Consider the following 6,280-nt stretch of genomic DNA (forward strand, 5'->3'; position numbering starts at 1 on the left):
GTGCCCGGCCGAGACTCGAACTCGGGACCTTTGCCTTTCGCGGGCAAGTGCTCTACCAACTGAGCTACCGAAGCACGACTCACACCCGGTACTCACAGCTTTACTTCTGCCAGTATCTCGTCTCCTTCCAAACAGTTTTAATCCGCCAGGAAGTTTCATATCAGCACACACTCCGCTGCAGAGTGAAAATCTCATTCTGGAGACTTAAACAGTGATCGTCCAGTTTTCTTACTGATATCTTCTTCTGAATCATACCAAAAAGTCATGTACTCAAAAATAGTCATACACGTAAGTGGAAACAATTTACTTAACCTATCACAGTTTGGATTGCTTTACAGAGAATTCTGTTTATACACTGAATAACCAAAGAAATTGGTACACCTGCCTAATATCATGTAGGGTCCCCCATGAGCACGCAGAAGTGCTGCAACACGACGTGTGGATTCAGCTAATGTCTGAAGTAGTGCTAGAGGTGTCAACCATGAATCCTGCAGGGCTGTCCATAAATCCGTAAGAGTATGAGAGGGTGGAGGTCTCTTCTGAACACATTGCAAGGCATCCCAAATATGCTCAATGTTAATGCCTGGGCAGTTTGGTGGCCAGCGAAGTGTTTAAATTCAGAAGTGTGTTCCCTGAGCCACTCTGTACCAATTACCAATTCTGGATGTGTGGGGTGTCACATTGTCCTACTGAAATTGCCCAAGTCTGTCGGAATGCGTAATGGACTTGAATGGATAGATGTGATCAGACAGGATGCTTACGTATGTGTCACCTGTCAGTCATATCTAGACCTGTCGGGGGTCCCATACCACTCAAACTCCACAGCCCCCTGCCCACCCTCCCCGGTTACAGAGCCTTCCCCAGCTTGAACAGTCCCAGAGGTTGTCTCCATATCCGTACAATTCATACACTCGATAAAATTTGAAACAAGACTTGTTCAACCAGGCAACATGTGTCCCACCATCAGCTGTCCAATGTTGGTGTTGACAGGCCCAGGCAAGGCGTAAAGTTATGCGTCATGCAGTCATTAAGGGTATACGAGTGGGGTCTTCGGCTCTGAAAGCCCATATCGATGATGTTTCGTTGAATGGTTCGCACGCTGGCACTTGTTGATGGCCCAGCATTGAAATCCGCAGCAATCTGCGGAAGGGTTGCAGTTCTGCCACGTGGAACAATTCTCTTCAGTTATTGTTGATCCTGTATTTGCAGGATCTTTTTCCAGCTGTGGTGATGTCAGATATTTGATGTTTTGCCGTATGCTTGATATTCACAGTACACTCGTCAAATGGTCATACAGGAAAATCCCCACTTCATTGCTACCTCACAGATGCTGTGTCCCATTGCTCGTACGGAGACTATAACACCACATTCAAACTCACTTGAATCTTGATAACCTGCCATTGTAGCAGCAGTAACTATGTAACAACTGCACCGGACACTTGTCTTATATAGGCGTTGCCGAATGCAGTGCAGTATTCTGCCTGTTTACATACCGATGTATTTGAATACGCATGCTTATACCAGTTTCTTTGGCGTTTCATTGTTCATTCATTCATCAAATAGTACAAGCCTTAAATAATAATATATCGCTAGTTGGTATATTTGTGTGATCCTGCCAAGGCATCAGATTGTGTAAATAATGTTACTCTATTAGAAAAACTCAAGTATCATGTAATTGTTGGATGTACACACAGATGGTTTGAATCATACTTAACAAACAGAATTCGAAATGCTGTACTGAATAATTCAGGCAATGTTGAAAAGATAGAAAAATTGTAGTAACAGGAAAAATCGCAAAAGGAGACCTACAGGATTAAATTTTGGGTCCACTCCTGTTCCTTATACATGGTGATTCACGAAGATATGCAAATATTTTATTATGTTATTCTACAAGTAAAACTAAAGAAAAAAGTTCATATAAACATAGATCCACAAATGTTTAGTTATGACTAATAAGATTTTGCCTGAAATTTAGCAACTTCACTGATGTGAAGCCATCCCAAAACTGTAAGAGGTTAAAGTAAAGCACAATTTCCATATATTTTGTTATTGATCTGGTGAATCTAATAAAACATGTCCCAGATGTGTATCTGAAATAGTTTTCCAGAACATCCAGAGAAGCAAAGATTATTATACAAGCAAATTTGTTCACTTTCCGTTAAGAATGTAGAAACATTTGTCTTTGTTGGCAACTGTTAGTGAGTTGTTTGTCATTTCCTAATCCTGAAACAAATTAGTTTTGTGTATTGTTCAGTGAAAGAACATAACAGTGTATTCAAGTGAAACCACATAGTAACTGTTGTAGTTTATTTATGAAATAGGGATGCCTTTCAAATGTATGACAGAGGTATACGCTAGTATGGTGTTTATTTATGGCAAATGTGAAGGTAATGTGACGGCTGCAGTTAAATATTGCATACATTATCCAACTTGGAGGATTCCAAATGCATGAACCAGTAGTGGAGCATTCTGAATGTCACAGGAGACAGGTTCTCTATCTAGCATTCATTATCAGTAAGAGTGCTCGATACGTGAAGGCGATGATGATATGGATGCTGTTCAACATAGCCCAGGTACCAGTACACGACATGTCTCTCAATGATTAGGCATTTCACAAAGATATGGTGTACACTGAAATACAATAATCTGTATTCTTACCATAAACAAAAAGTGCATCGTTTACATCCGGAAGATCCTGCTCTTTGCTGGGAGAGGTGTAACTGTTTAAATACTAATCGGCAGGTACACAAATACATTTTATTTACTGATGAGGCACAGTTTACTCAAGACGGTATAAACAATTTACATAACAAGCATGTATGGTCTGAAACAAACCCACATGCAACAGTGCAGTGCAATTTCTAGCAGGGATTTAGCATAAATGTTTGGTGTGGTATAATCAACACACACTTTATTGGACCATTCATTTTCCCAGGATGTCTAACTGGTGAGATGTACTTACAGTTCATTCAAAAAAGAAATGCCCTGCTTGCTTGAAGATGTTCCACTTGCTACGCAATTGCAAATATATTTTCAACATGTCAGTGCACCTCCACATTTCACCAATGCCGTTACTACACATGTAAATGAACATTTTCCCCAGAAATGGATTGGACGTGGTGCTACACGTCTGTGGCCAACCTCATCTTCTGATTTAATACCAATGGATTTCTGTGTATGGGGATGGATGAAAGACATAGCTTATGAGGACAAAGTCAATACACATGAGGCATTACTTGCTTGCATTATGAATGCAATAGATGAAATTAAGAACAACCGTATGAAACTGAAACGAGCAACAAAATCTCTTCATACACGTGCAGCTAAATGCATTGAACTCGGTGGAGACATTTTGAACATTTATTGTGAATGGATTGAGAAATTGTATGTACACTGCATAACTTCCTTAACAATGAGCTTTGTGTTTTCTGGTTTAACATTAATTCGTGTGTGCTATGGTACTAATAAAAGCAAATTATCTGATACTTTCATACAGTTTCAGTTAAAATTATCACCATCATTTTTCCAAAATTAAATTCTCTACAACTTCTGTTGAAAACTTTGTGCAATTGTCTGGAATTTAAAAAAACAAATTGTGCCTAATAGTTAGTTAAAAATTTTATGAAATTACATATTTACTTCTCTGGATGTTCTGGATAACTACTGAAGAGAATTTTCTGAGACATGTTTTATTAGATTCACCAGATCAATAACAAAATAAATGGAAATCGTGCCTTGCTTTAACCTCGTACAGTTTTGTGATGGCTTCATATTAGCGAAGTTGCTAAATTTCAGGCAAAATCTTTTATTAGCCGTAACTCTGCAACTAAACATTTGTGGACCTATGTTTATCTGAACTGTTTTCTTTAGATTTACTTGTAGAATAACATATTAAAATATTTGCTTATCTTTGTGAATCACCCTGTATATGTGTATGACCTTCCAGTTAACATTCAACAAGCAAAATTGGTACTTTTTGCTGACAATACTAGTGTTATAACAAATTCCATTGGAGATAAAGTGTAAGAAGAGTTACTAAATAGCATTTTCCAGAGAATTAAGTGGTTCTCTGATAATGGACTCTCCCTAAATTTAGAAAAACACAGTACATTCAGTACTGTACAACAGATTGTCATACCCACAAGTGATGTAGCATATGAGTAGGAATCGGTTAATAGGATAGAATGCTCCATGTTTTTGGGTGTACGTATTTAGGAAAACTTGAACTGGAAGAACGATTTTACTAAGCTTCTCAAGCAATTAAGTTCAGCTACCTTTTCATTTAATTACTAATCTTGGAAGTAAATGTAGAAGCTAAGCTTTTTCACTGTGCCATCACCATTGGGGGAACAACAGTGATGTCCATATCTACAACACGTGAGGGGGAAATGACTTTTATTACTCACTGTTAAAGCTGTCACTGGGTCAGAAAGGAGTTCAATATGCAGGAACAAAAAATTTTCATCATTTGCCTAACAACATAAAATGTCTGACAGGAATGAAACAAGTTCTAAATATAATTTAAAATAATTTCTCGTGTAAAACTCCTTCTATTCCACCCACAAATTTCTACGTAAAAACTGGTCGCCAATAAAAGAAATGTAGTTGCATGCGTAGGATTAAAAGTAAGTTTGTTCATTAATATTAACACTAATAATAATAATAATAATAATAATAATAATAAGTATCTTGTAAACTGACTCATCCTACATCATTTTGATTAAAGAGATGTTCAGATGATCTATGGAACATGTAAGTAACAAACAAACAAACAATAAGTGTTCGAAAAGAGATCGGGTACCCAACGAATGGAAAGTGTCTTATTGTTTTAATCTGCAAGAAGGGGAATACTCATCTTTTGCTTCTACAGCTCTTGTATTTTTTCGTATTTGCAGTTAAAATTATTGGATATAGGTTCCGCCTTTTGTGCAAAATACTGTTTTTTGTTTCTTCCTGTTACCTACATGTGTTTCAGCAACTCTGTGCCATTATCAGTGGGTTCTGTTTATTGAAAAACTTGATTTTACATTATATGGTTTTGCAGGACCATCTTTATGGTGTCCTGCATTGATAAGCTTGTCATGTTTTGTTGTGACTGATCCTTCTTCTTTTGTGTTCTGAGGGCACTGCGCACATATTAAATGTACTTTGTGTCTTTTTGATTTTACAAACCCCTTTTTGCTTCACAAAACAAGGTGTACACGATGTTGTTGTGTGTCCAGACCCTGCCGGCCGAAGTGGCCGTGCGGTTAAAGGCGCTGCAGCCTGGAACCGCAAGACCGCTACGGTCGCAGGTTCGAATCCTGCTTCGGGCATGGATGTTTGTGATGTCCTTAGGTTAGTTAGGTTTAACTAGTTCTAAGTTCTAGGGGACTAATGACCTCAGCAGTTGAGTCCCATAGTGCTCAGAGCCATTTGTCCAGACCCTGTCAGCTTTTATAGGCAGGACTGTGGGAATTACCAGGGCATAAATTTGATACTATCAGTAGTGCGAATGGGAGAATCTTTAAAAGAATGAATAGAGATGGAGGCCATAATACCTGAAGAACAGAATGGTTTTAAGACCAGGGTGTTCAATTATTGATGGAATATTCACATTATGGAATCTCATACAATTACCAGAGGGATAGAGGCCGATTTTGTCTCCATGTATTTGCAGAAGGCCTACGATACGGTACGACAAAACAATCTGTGGACAGCTATGAGGAATAGTAGCATGTCAACTATTTACATAAAAGCAATTAAACATAATGTGATTGGATGGATAAAAACTCTACTCAAGAAGTGGTGGCAGGAGAAAACACACATAAAGTGACTCCTTCTTCCAGCAGGAGGGCTGAAGGAAAAGGAAGAGATGTGAAGGAAAAGGATTGGCGAGGTTTAGTAAATGGGGAGTGTTTGCAAAAGTCTCCCAGAACTGTGGGTCAGGAGAGGCTTACCAGATGGGATGAGAAGGAAAGACTGATTGTTGGGGACTGCAGCAGAGAAGATTTGAAAACCTGCGAGCTTAAAGGTGGAAGACAGGGTACTACGAAAGACAGAGATTACTGCCAAAACAACATGCTTGAGATACAGGTGATGGTAGGAGGGTGTGTAGGGCAAGTATTACAGCTGGGATGGTCACAGCTGTAGGAGCTATATGGCAGAAAATGGGTGCAGAAGGAGCATAGGGTCTGATCAAGGCAATTTGGAGATTGGAGGTTAACAAAAAGCTAGTCTAGGTGTGGTGGGAAAAATGTCGAACAGACTGGATGTCATTTTGGGCCATGATTTTAGTATG

At 38.8% G+C, this 6,280-nt stretch overlaps 1 non-coding gene across 1 annotated transcript; it reads right to left on the bottom strand.

The window, feature by feature from the left end:
• Positions 1-75, bottom strand: Trnas-cga (transfer RNA serine (anticodon CGA)). Its single transcript has one exon. It is a non-coding gene; the product is annotated as a tRNA-Ser (tRNA).
• Positions 76-6,280: the final 6,205 nt, after the last annotated feature.

The sequence above is a fragment of the Schistocerca nitens genome, chromosome 6, assembly GCF_023898315.1.
Source record: "Schistocerca nitens isolate TAMUIC-IGC-003100 chromosome 6, iqSchNite1.1, whole genome shotgun sequence".
Taxonomy (NCBI): Eukaryota; Metazoa; Arthropoda; class Insecta; order Orthoptera; family Acrididae; genus Schistocerca; species Schistocerca nitens.